Raw genomic sequence first — 11,812 nt, 5'->3', positions numbered from 1 at the left:
CAAGGAAGGTAACTGCAAAGCAAGGTGGCAGGAGAGGGAAGAGAGTAGAGAAAGAATGGAGAAAAGGGAGGGAAATGAGAGTGCGGTGAAGGGGGAAAGAAATAGTGAAGAAGATAGGTGATAGTGGGGAAGAAAAGAACAGCATGGGGAATAAACGTGTATGGGGAGGAGGAAATGGCAGGCAAAAAATGGGAAGATCAAGGGTGGAGGATTATGTTTATTCTTTATGCATCACATCTGTCTCACTGGCAAGGCTATCTTTTGTTTCTTAACATGAATTCTGTTTGAGAACCTAGTGCTCACCTGAATTGTTGAAGCCCTGACATTTGTGTGTTGTCAGTGGACCTGCAGTACAGTTAGAGAGGGAGCTCTGTTTCGGGTGTTCGGAGGGAAATGTTGAGGTTATGGCATTCCATGTATTTTTTCCCTTGTTCTTCTGTGATAGAGATTGCATGTTTGGAAGATGCTGTTGAAGAAGGCTTGGCAGGTTGCTGCAGTGCATTTTATATATAGTACACACTGCTGTCAGTCAGCATTGGCAAGGCTGCTTCGTCCTGACGCTGTTGAACTACTTGGGTTTTTCGAGCAGCGCTCATCCAGGCAACTGGGAAATATTCCTTCACATTACTGGCTTGTGCATATTCAGTAGTGAACAGGATTTGTCGAGTCAGGAGGTGAGTTAATTCCTGTAGAATTCCCAACCTCTTGATCTGCTGTTGTCGCCACTGCATTTTTATGGCTGGTCCAATTACGCTTTAGGTTCGTGGTAACTTCCAGGCTGTTGGCAAGATTTTCTGCAATGGTAATGCTGATGAATGTGAAGAAATTGTTGGATTCTCACTTCATAGAATCACAGAATCCCTGCAGTGTGGAAACAGGCCATTTGGCCCAACAGGTCCACACCGACCCTCCAAAAAGTATTCCACCCAGACCCATTCCCCTATCCTATTACTCTATATTTCTCATGACTAACACGCCAAACCTACACATCCCAGAACACTATGGGTAATTTAGCATGGCCAATTCACCTAACCTGCACATCTTTGGACTGTGGGAGGAAACCCAAGCACCCGGAGGAAACCCAACGCAGACTTGGGGAGAATGTGCAAACGCCATGCAGACAGTTGCCTGAGGCTGGAATTGAACCCGGGACCCTGGCGTTGTGAGGTAGCAGTGCTAGCCACTGGGTCACCGTGCTGCCATCATACTTGTATGGTACAAATATTATTTATCAGCCCAAGGCTGAATGCTGTCCAGGTTCAGAAGAGAGGAAAAGGAGGTGGAAAGTGTACTTTGAGTCAACAGATTAGGTTTGGGTAGATGCAATGGTGGAGCAGAGCTGAGGGATCCTGTAACCTACTTCTGTTTCAGTTTCTTCTTGTAGTTAAAGTATTTTTCCTAAACATGGAGATTTCATTACATACTGAAGACTACTATTGATGCTCTTTTGATATAAAGTGATATTTGCTGTGAGGTATTAGAGTTGCCAGATTGTAACTGCCAGTATATTTTCACAGTTAGAGTAGCTGGAACATCTCGTAAGAAAAAAGGTCCTGCAAGGTTAGTTAAATGCACCAATGCTCTGTGCTGCCTATTCAAATAGATATAGTTTGCTTCTCCTAAAAGTATGCAGTCCCCTACGTCAAAGTCGGGGTGAGTTAAAGTTAAAGAGGGTTAACTGGTTCGTTTAAAACAATAGGTAAATTATGCCAATCATGCCATTAAATATTTTACACACAAATCCCTCCCAGGACTGGATAATGACAGCCAAATAAAATGAGTGCAATTTTGGACTAATGTATTATGATAGAATATGACTGCTGACTTTTCATTTTGTTCACTTGAGAGGGTAGAGGAACCCTCAGGGCTTAATATCTCATCTGAAAGAGAGCACCTTCAGCACTACAGTGTCATCTAGAATTTTGTATCCCATCCTGCAGTGGAATTTGACCCAGGAACCCTGTGAGCTGGAGGTGAGAATGCTACCAACTAAGCCAAATATGCCACGCAATACTGGAGAGAGAAAGTGAGCTAAAATGGTGGAGAAGGAGCAGGCATATTGTTGCCAGTGTCACTTCATCAGGTTCACTGGTTTTTCTAATCAAGGAAGAAGAATGTCCTGTAGTTGAGCTCTTCAGTTGATTACTGCCATCCAGTCAAACAGTTACACTTGGAATTAATCCATTGTTTTCTGCATGCATCCATTCTAATCTAATTACTCTGCTCTGAGATGTACTTATTGCTCGCATGACTTGGCATGTTGCCACGTGATAGTTAGACTTTAGCTGCAAAGCAATTGCGCATGTGTGTGGTTGTGAGGAGCACTCACATTAATCTAATCCCATGCATACAAGCTGCTTACTTCCTTAGGAGCAGAGACTGATGATGTTGCTGAGGTACAGTTAAAATGGATATTGAGATGAAGACTGCTTTCTAACCATCGTAACTAGCTCTAACATTTAGTGTGATTGTGATGTTTATTCAGTTAAGAAGCTGCAATGAGCTGTTTTTCTGGTTCAGTTCATTTCTGTATATCCAGAAATGTGGAGAAATATGTGGGAAGTGTGAATGGGTTTGCTGCTGTCCTTTTCAGTTCAGGGACCTAGTTCCAATCTGATTCAGGCTGATGGGGTGAATGCTTTTCTCTGTGTTGACTGTAAAAGCTCCATGTGAAGAGAATTTGATGACATTTCAAAGCATTTTCTGATGGGTCCTTTCACAATAGAAAGATATCCATAATTCTGAGCAAATTTGCAGACATGTGCCATCTTGGTCAGGGGATAAGCAGAATAGCTTGTGCATTAAATGGAACTGGTTTTGAAAGTATGTTTGAGGTTGAAGTTTAGCTGTCAATGTACAGTGAAGATAGTTGGAAGAGTTACATTGGGTGCTACAAGAAGCAACACTATAAATACATCAGCGTGTTTAGTAATTTTGCGTGAAGTGACCAGAGTGATACTTCCTGGTGTTGAAGTCAAACTTTTGTGCTTTGTTTCTTTTTTGCAACATGTTCACTGAGTTCTGAATGCGGTTGAAAAAAGCGTTATATTTATGGGTCTTCAGTTAAGGACACTCTGGTTGCACAACCCACATACCCAACATATGGTCAGGCTTTTTCCCCCTCCTTTTATACAATGAACTATATACAAAATGTTCTGCATTTGACAAAAAAAGGGTTAATTGGAGTAATTCCAATTCTTCAGAAATCTGTATTTTCAGAACTACGTTTTTAGTGGAAGGCTAAGTATTCTTTCATTGAAACAAGCGGATATTGGCAAGGCCATTGTTATTTTTATTCTCCCACAACAGAGCTCTTTTTATATGTTGAGCTGACATACCTAGCAGTCTCACCTGAAGGAAGGAAAGTAACCACATTTACCATAATAGATAGGCTTTAATTTAATTGCTTCACATGTTAAGGGCCTCAAAGTTGCATCTTTCAGCTGTTCTGAAATGTGTCTTTATCAGTAGAACACTTTGTGGATGGGCTGGGAGGAAATCAGCTGACAGTCTGCAGCTTCTGGGAAATTTTTGAAAAAACAAACTCTTACTTCCTTTCTTGAGAAGTTCCTGGGTTTCTGCAATAAATGGCTTGTCATGATGTGCTGGCAGAAAAATTATTGCCATGCAGCATTAATTAGATGATGACTTCACTGATTATTTTGATGCAAATGCCAGCTTCAGACTTTAAGGGGTAGATTTTGAAGTGATTTACATTTGTTGAAAATTCAGCTTTACTGTTAGGCTGCAAGGTAAAAGTCTACCCCTTTATAGTTTTCTCCTCTGAGCAGCAACTGTATAATTTGTACAAGTAAAACAAAAAAAGCATTGGCACAATTTGTATTGCCCTTGCTTATTTCTCAGTGTTGTATGTGGCATGTACTCCTGCAGAGCACATCATGGCCAATGAGTGTGTTGCATTTTAAGAAGGTTCTGGTGACTATGAAAGGCAGCCATGAGACACTGACTGATAAATGATACAACCTGAAGAAAACGTAGACCCGGTCACTCTACAAACCTAACCATTAAAAAGGAGGTACTAATTCACTAAATGCTTACCAAGGTATGGTAAGGGTACTAGGAGAAAGTGAGGACTGCAGATGCTGGAGATCAGAGCTGAAAAATGTGTTGCTGGAAAAGCGCAGCAGGTCAGACAGCATCCAAGGAGCAGGAGAATCGACGGTTCGGGCATAAGCCCTTCTTCAGGAATGAGGAGGGTATGCCATGCAGGGAAATGAGGAAGCTGGAGAAATCTGCATTCATCCCTTGTGGTTGGAAGGTTCCTAGGTGGAAGATGAGGCGCTTTTCCTCCAGGCGTCGTGTTGCCACGGTCTGGCAGTGGAGGAGGCCAAGGACCTGCATGTCCTTGGCAGAGTGGGAGGGGGAGTTAAAGTGTTCAGCCACAGGGCAATTGGGTTGGTTGGTGCAGGCATCCCAGAGGTGTTCTCTGAAACATTCCGTATGTAGACAGCCTGTCTCCCCAATGTAGAGGAGCCCATATCGGGTGCAGCGGATGCAGTAAATGATGTGTGTGTGGAGGTGCAGGTGAACGTGCGACGGATATGGAAGGATCCCTTGGGGCCTTGGAGGGAAGGTGGGAGTGGAGGTTGGGTTGGTGGGGGGTGTGGACCTGACTAGGGAGTCGCGGAGGGAGTGGTCTTTCTGGAACGCGGCATGACATCGAACAATTCTAACAACATCGAGCACACCAAGGTTATTAATTCTGAGATGAGAATAGAAAAGATGAGATATTTTTAAATTTGAATCCATTTTGGATTTTCTGTATTGGCAGGACTTGATTTGCCTGATGATCTCCCACTACACAAAATTTGACATATTTCTGCAATAATGACCTGGATTGCAATGTGGCCACTGACTCCAACTATCTTGAGAATAGAACCACACAATCTTCTGTCACAAGAGAAAGCCATTCAGCTCATCATGCTTCTTGTTTGTATGCCACAACAAGAGTAGGCCACTTGGCCCTCAAAGCCTGCTCCATCATTCAATAAGATCATGGCTGATTTTAATCTTACCTGTACATTCCTGCATATCCCCCAGAATTTTTCAGCCCTGGGAAATCAAGAATCTACCTATCATAAAAATATTTAAAAATTCTGCATCTATTGCCTTTCATTTGAAATCCCATCCAATGTAATCCTACAATTCAACTTGTTATTGTCCATAACTTCTGACATTGATGTAAGTGCAATGTTGGGAGACTTATAAAAGTTTTCACTGTGTTTTAAATATGAAAGTATACGTGACAATAAATTTCTATTCTATCCTATTCGTTTACTTCAAAACTCAGAAAATTGCTCCTCCTCAAAAAATATCCAGTCACCTTTGAACATTTGCCATGGAATCTGACACCACCCCACTTTCAGGTTCAAAATCACAATAAGTCTCAAGTTTAAAAAAATTATTTTCTTTCTTATAGGTTTAAAATAATATCATTACTGACCCCAATTACCAAAGAAAGCAGTTTCTCTATACTTGTCCAATGAAAAGTTCTACCAGAAAAGCGAGATCAAACATCTCTTTTCTCCTGACCTAACTGAGGTCTTTTAAGTTATGAAGGTTTTGATAAAATAGGCACAGCAAATATTACTTGTGACTAGAGGTGATCAAAGTAAAATAGTCAACAAAAATTCAGCTTGGGAATTCAGAAGGAAACTTCACAATGTGGTGTAGGAGGAAGTTAGGGGAATGATGGAGTGGGCTGTGGAGACAGTGAGACCATGGAGGATTCAAAACCCAGGATGTGAACTTAAACATGCCAAGATTCTGTGTAGGTCAGTGACAACGGAGGAAGGATGAACCAGACATGCTGTGTGGGTAAATTGGTGGCAGTGTTTACGTGGAATGAAAGTTGGGATATTGGCTGAGAGAGCTTTGGAATAGTCAATACACGAGATAAAGCCATGGATCAAAGTTTCAGTTGCGATTGAGCTGAAATGGAAGTGAGGGCAGAGTCAGATACTATTATGTAATTGGAAGAAGGCAGTCATATTATTGGAGAATCATCTGTATTCAAAAACAACACATTTACAAAAGAATAGCTTTAGTGTGAGGCAGTCAAACAGGAAGTAGGATGCAGTCAGTAACTTGTACTAGTGTTTAGTTAGAGAAATTGCTTAGCTGGCATCCACAGCGGGATGAACAAAAATGTGACAAATTAGAGACAGTTGAAGGGGTCAAGCAAGGCTGTGAGGTAGAGCTGCTGCTCAAGAAAGCACAGAAACTGCAAAGCTGCATGGAAGGTTAGTTCTATTCCATTCACTGTTAACTATCAAATAAATATAAAGAAAATGAGCAGTTTCTGGTAAACAGATTTTACAGGCATGTATAGCAAAGCAGCCTCTCTGGCTTGCTCAATCACTCAATTAGGTCATGGCTGATCTGTACCTTAATTTCATTTACCTGTTTTAGCTGCATATCCCTTGATATTTTATATTCTGCTTCAGTAATTGTAACAGCTGCTTGCCTGAAGTATGGATTGTGACGAGGATCCTGTCACAAGTTGAGTACTTTGATGAAAAGTGAGAGAAATGGACAAGAGCTTTGACATTTTATCCAGTTACTTTCCTATAGTCATGTAATAAAATCAAGTGGGATATAAATGCTGAATCTATTTGCTCTTTCTTAAATGAAGGGAAAATAAGCACTGGTCAAAATCAATAACTTTATTTCTTATCACCCTCTTTGACTATTCTGATCTTTGGAGGACTGTTGTATCCTACTCATTGTTACTCCAGTGCTGTGACATTTGCACATTCCAGTGTAATATGTTCAGCATCTATAAACTCTTCTGTTAGTCTCCTTCGACGCTGCTATGCACAAATTCTGTTGTTCAGCATCATAAGCCTACTCCCTGAGCCGCACTAATTTCTATTTACTTATTACCCCATGTAGTACTTTATTTAAAAATTTTCTACCTACTGTGCTGCACCAGTGTCAGGATAACCAATTCTTGTTCTCATTGCGAGGACAAAACCTGCAATATATGTCTAATTATCAGTGAGATCAAACCTTCCCACTGGAGATCAATGTTCTGTAGTGTTCCATACTTATTTAAAGATAATTAGCCAGAAACTTGGTTGAATTGTGTGAAATAAGCACCCATTTAAGTTAATTCCCTACTATGGCCTTGTGTTTAAATGTTTGCAAAATATACCTTGGAACTAGTTTTTCCAAATAATTTTAAACAAAAGAACACTTGCCACAGGGTAGCTTGCTTCTGAAAAAGGCCAAAGTTTTTCCAGAATATCTGGGTTTGGGGCGTTAAAATATTTCCACTTTAAAGTTCACTGTAAGCATTGCCCATGGCTTTCATGATTGATTTCTGTCACTTTTATCTAGATGCAAGACTGTTATGTATATGGTTTGTGCGATAGTTCTAAATGCAACCATTTGAGATCAGGTAATGGCATGGTCTCCCAAAAGTTATCCATTTTTCAGTTAGTGTAGAAAGCTGATACCGAATGTATTATTCACTTGAGGGAGCGGAGGGAAGAGAGGAAGTCTTAATTATAGTCTCTTCTGTGGTTGTTGATGCTTCAAATCACAAATCACAATATGTCTGTATAAAGCATCTTTGGAAGAGTAACTGTGATGAAATGAGAAACTTGTCTTCAATTTGATCATGTGACCTGGGAAATGGCATCTCTAAAACATTCTCATAAATATGCTCAAGTAGAGAACCTATTGACCACAAGCTACAATTGGAATTTTTATAAAGTGTTACTTATTTGCTGTTTGTGAATTTGGAGTAATAAGTAATACGTGCCCATGACTTCTATTTTTATTTTTTCATGGGATATAGGTGTCACTCTCTCAACAATCACTTTTTGCTGACTTATTTGCCCTTGAGCAGATAGTAAAAGGCTGTCATCTTGAACCACTGCAGTCCATCTGCTGCAGGTACACACCAGTACAACTGGAAAGTGGTTTCCACCATTTAGATTCCATAAGTGAAGGAACAGCAACAGAGTTCTAAGTCAGCATCGGATGTGGCTTGCAAGTGATAGTCTTCCTTCTAGGTAGAGGTTATTGATTTTGAAAGTGCTGTAATGCAATTTATAGATGATATATACTACTGTCAGCATCATCCAATTATGGTGGAGGGAATGAACATAAGGACAAAAGAAATAGGAGCAGGAGCAGGCTGAATGGCCCGTTGAGTTTTTAAGGTGGTGGTTGCCTTGAATGGTGTCAAGCTTTTTAAGTTTTCATAGAGTTGAACTCATTCCTGAAGAAGGGCTTATGCCCGAAACGTCGATTCTCCTGTTCCCTGGATGCTGCCTGACCTGCTGCGCTTTTCCAGCAACACATTTCCAGCTCTGATCTCCAGCATCTGCAGACCTCACTTTCTCCTCCATAGAGTTGAACTCATCCAATCAAATGGAGACTATTCCATCATACTCCTGATATATGCCTTGTAGATAATGGACCAGCTTTAGGGAGTCAGGACAAATTATTCATCGCACAATTCCCAGCTTCTGACCTCCTGTTACCACTACATAGTTAATTCAGTGAGCTTCCAGCAACTCATCTAAATAACAAATGATTTAGGAACAATGCATGTTCAACACCATTTTTATTCAAGTTTCTTATTTAAACACAGCATTTTTGTAGCTTGCAAACATTTGTGTGATATTAATGAAAGCATCTTAGTGGGCTGTTTGGCCTGCAGACAAATATTGTTTATGATGCAGGTAACTTGGCAACTTTAAGTAGTTTGGGACTGACTTCCTCTGGTTAGGTGTTATTTTTAGAAAGGCACACTCCAGTCTCTTGCCTTTGTATACCGTGCTTTACTGCGTCAGGAACATGGCAATTGCAGCAGACCTTATTACAGACCCTCATTTGTTTTGATTTGTGGAATGTCTAGGTTTTTATAAATGTTTCCATTGACAGAGCTGCTCTGTAGTGTCTAATGTGCTAAACCACGTCCTTTGAAAAAAAATGGAGATTTGAGGATGACTCCACAGGGAGTATTACTACCCTGAAATTCTACAGATTGACAACATCACAGGATATGGGGATTGTGCAGGAGAATGTTGTTAAAATAGAAAATCATTGAATGGTGGAGCAGACTTGGAAGGTTGACTGGCCTACTCTGACTCAAACTACTTTTATTTCTTCTGTTCTTTTACAACATGGGATCATTTCTTGACATTATCAGCACGATAAATAACTTCAAGTCGCTGTATGTATAAGTGAACAAATAGCAAACATAAACATTTGCATTTATGTAATGCTTCTCACATCCTTAAGGATGTCCCAAAGAGCTTCACAACTGTTATGGTGTATTTTCAAAATATAACTATTGTGGCAAATGTATTGACCAATTTCAGTGCAGCTAAATCCCACAAGCCACAACAAGACGAATGACCAGGTCAATTGTGTTTTAAATGTAGGCCGAGGGATAAATGGTAGTAAATATATGAAGAATTTAAACGCTGCATGAAACGAAATGAAACTATCTATAGCTTTCCTCCTCATCCTTGCCCAACCCAAAAAAATGGATAAAAGAGAACTTGTCAACTTGTCATTAGCTTAACTTCAGTTATGACAAGTTGCAACTAAATTAATATTTTCTGATGCTGGTAAATCCAATCTGTTCATTTACACTGATTAAAAATTAGACTTTCCTGAGGTTTCATAGTTAAAAATTGCATTTATATGCTCCATAATTTATGACTCTGTATAGTGCATTGTGGCATGAAAGTTGATGTGGCACCTGAGTGCACTAAAATACTGACTTACAAGTGCAAAACATGAAATGGATGATTTAATTATTAACATAATCCTAACCAGGCAGCTGTCCTGCATCTCTCATGCATACATTTCCCTTTTGTGTGTTTTCCATGGAAACATCATTATCTGTTGACGAAAACCTTTTGATTCATCCATTTAAAGTGGATATGGGAAGCTAGTAGTGTATTGGGGAATTGGCAATTCTCAAGAGCTGCTGGAATGAATGTTAGGCTGCACACAAATTCCTTCTGAATGTTGTTCATGAGATTTGTCTTTTGAATTGTGAGCAATTTTGAAATTGGATTAGTGGTTGTGGGAGGCTGACATTGTACCGTCTGTCCCTTTTTGAGTTATAAGCCAGCTGTGTCCTTAATGCTATGGTGAGTGAAAAGTTGTGAAACAATGACCTGATCATTGCTGAGTAAATCATAGCAACCTGGTTAATGCAGAGCCTGCCCAGGGGATGCCCCAATAGCAGACACTAGAAAAAAAAAACCTGATAAATTCAGGCACGATGTTATCAGGCTGCATTTGAGGATTAAATTCCAAACACTTTATGCTTTCATTAAAAGCTTGTTTTTGCAATTACTGTTATCTGTTATTCATACGGAGAATGATAAAATGCCATCTGTGTGGCTGGAGGCTCGTGTACAGTGGCACAACACAGGGATCAGTGCTCATTGTTTATGTGTATGTATATAAGTTAGTTTGCGTGTGATATGAAGATAAGCTGTATGAATAATAGTGAGGAGGAGGGTCTTGGGTTACAGGGAGATATAGATGCATTAGTCAGAATGGCAGATAGAATGTAACCCTGAAAGGTGAGAGGTGATGCATTTTGGAAGAAATAAAAAGACAAGGGAGTACCCAATGAATGAGAGGACACCAGGAAGTTCAGAGGAGCAGAGGGATTTTGGGATGTTTGTCCACTGATCCCTGAAGGCAACATGTCAGGTTAAAAGAGTGCTTAAGGTGGCATATGGGTTACGTACCTTTATCAGTCAAGACATAGATTATAATGGCAGGAAAGTTACGTTGGAGCTGTGCAGAACTTTGGTTAAGCCACTGCTGGATGACTATGCAGTTCTGGTCAACACACTGGAGAGAGGGTGTGAGTGGAGATTCACAAGGATTGGTGTAGTTTAATGTCGAACATAGAACAGTAAAGCACAGGAACAGGCCCTTCAGACAACCATGTCTGTGCTGACCATTATGCCATTCTAAACTAATCAGCTGGTCAGCCTGCACATGGTCCATATCCCTCTATTCCCTGCCTGATCATGAGTCTGTCCAAATGCCTCCTAAATGTTGCTGTTGTATCCGTCTTTACCACCGTCCCTGTCAGTACATTCCAGGCACCTACCACCCTTTTTAAAAAAAAAAGGGTGGTTTTAAAAAAAAATTGTCATGTACATCTCCTTTAAACTTTCTCCCTCTTACGTTAAACTTGTGCCCTCTAGTATTTGACATTTCCATCCTGTGAAAAGACTGACTATCCATGCTATCTAGTCTTCTCATAATTTTATATACTTCTATCAGGTCACCTCTCAGCTTCCGGTGCTCTAGCAGAAACAATTTGTTGATCCAACTTCTTTATAACTAATACATTCCAATGCAGGCAACATCCTGGTAAACCTTTCCAAAACCTCCACATCCTTCCTATGGTTTGGCGACCAGGACTGCACACAATACTCCAAATGTGGCCTGATTAAAGTTTTTCATAGAGCTGCAATGTAACTTGCCAACTTTTATACTGAATGCCATGAGTGATGAAGGCAAGTATGCCATGTACCTCCTTCATCACTTTATCTACTTTCAGGAAGCTATGGGCTTGCATGTCACGGTCCCTCGATATATCAGTGCTCCTAAGGATCCTGCCATTTACTGTATACTTTCCTCTTGCATTTGACCTTCCAAAATGCATCATTTCACACTTGCCTGGATTAAATTCCATCTGCCATTTCTCTGCCTAGCTTTCCAACTGATTTATATCTTGCTATGTCCTTTGACAACCTTCCTCACAACTCCAATTTTCATGCCATGGGCCAAT

General features: G+C 40.3%; 1 protein-coding gene across 1 annotated transcript in view; it reads left to right on the top strand.

Moving 5' to 3' along the window:
* zgc:63587 (uncharacterized protein LOC393431 homolog) overlaps positions 1 to 11,812 on the top strand; it is a 139,062-nt gene that overhangs the window by 115,295 nt on the left and 11,955 nt on the right. The window lies entirely within an intron of this gene.

Source organism: Chiloscyllium plagiosum, chromosome 25, assembly GCF_004010195.1.
Source record: "Chiloscyllium plagiosum isolate BGI_BamShark_2017 chromosome 25, ASM401019v2, whole genome shotgun sequence".
In the NCBI taxonomy this organism is placed as follows: Eukaryota; Metazoa; Chordata; class Chondrichthyes; order Orectolobiformes; family Hemiscylliidae; genus Chiloscyllium; species Chiloscyllium plagiosum.
This window is presented reverse-complemented; position numbering and strand designations above follow the sequence as displayed.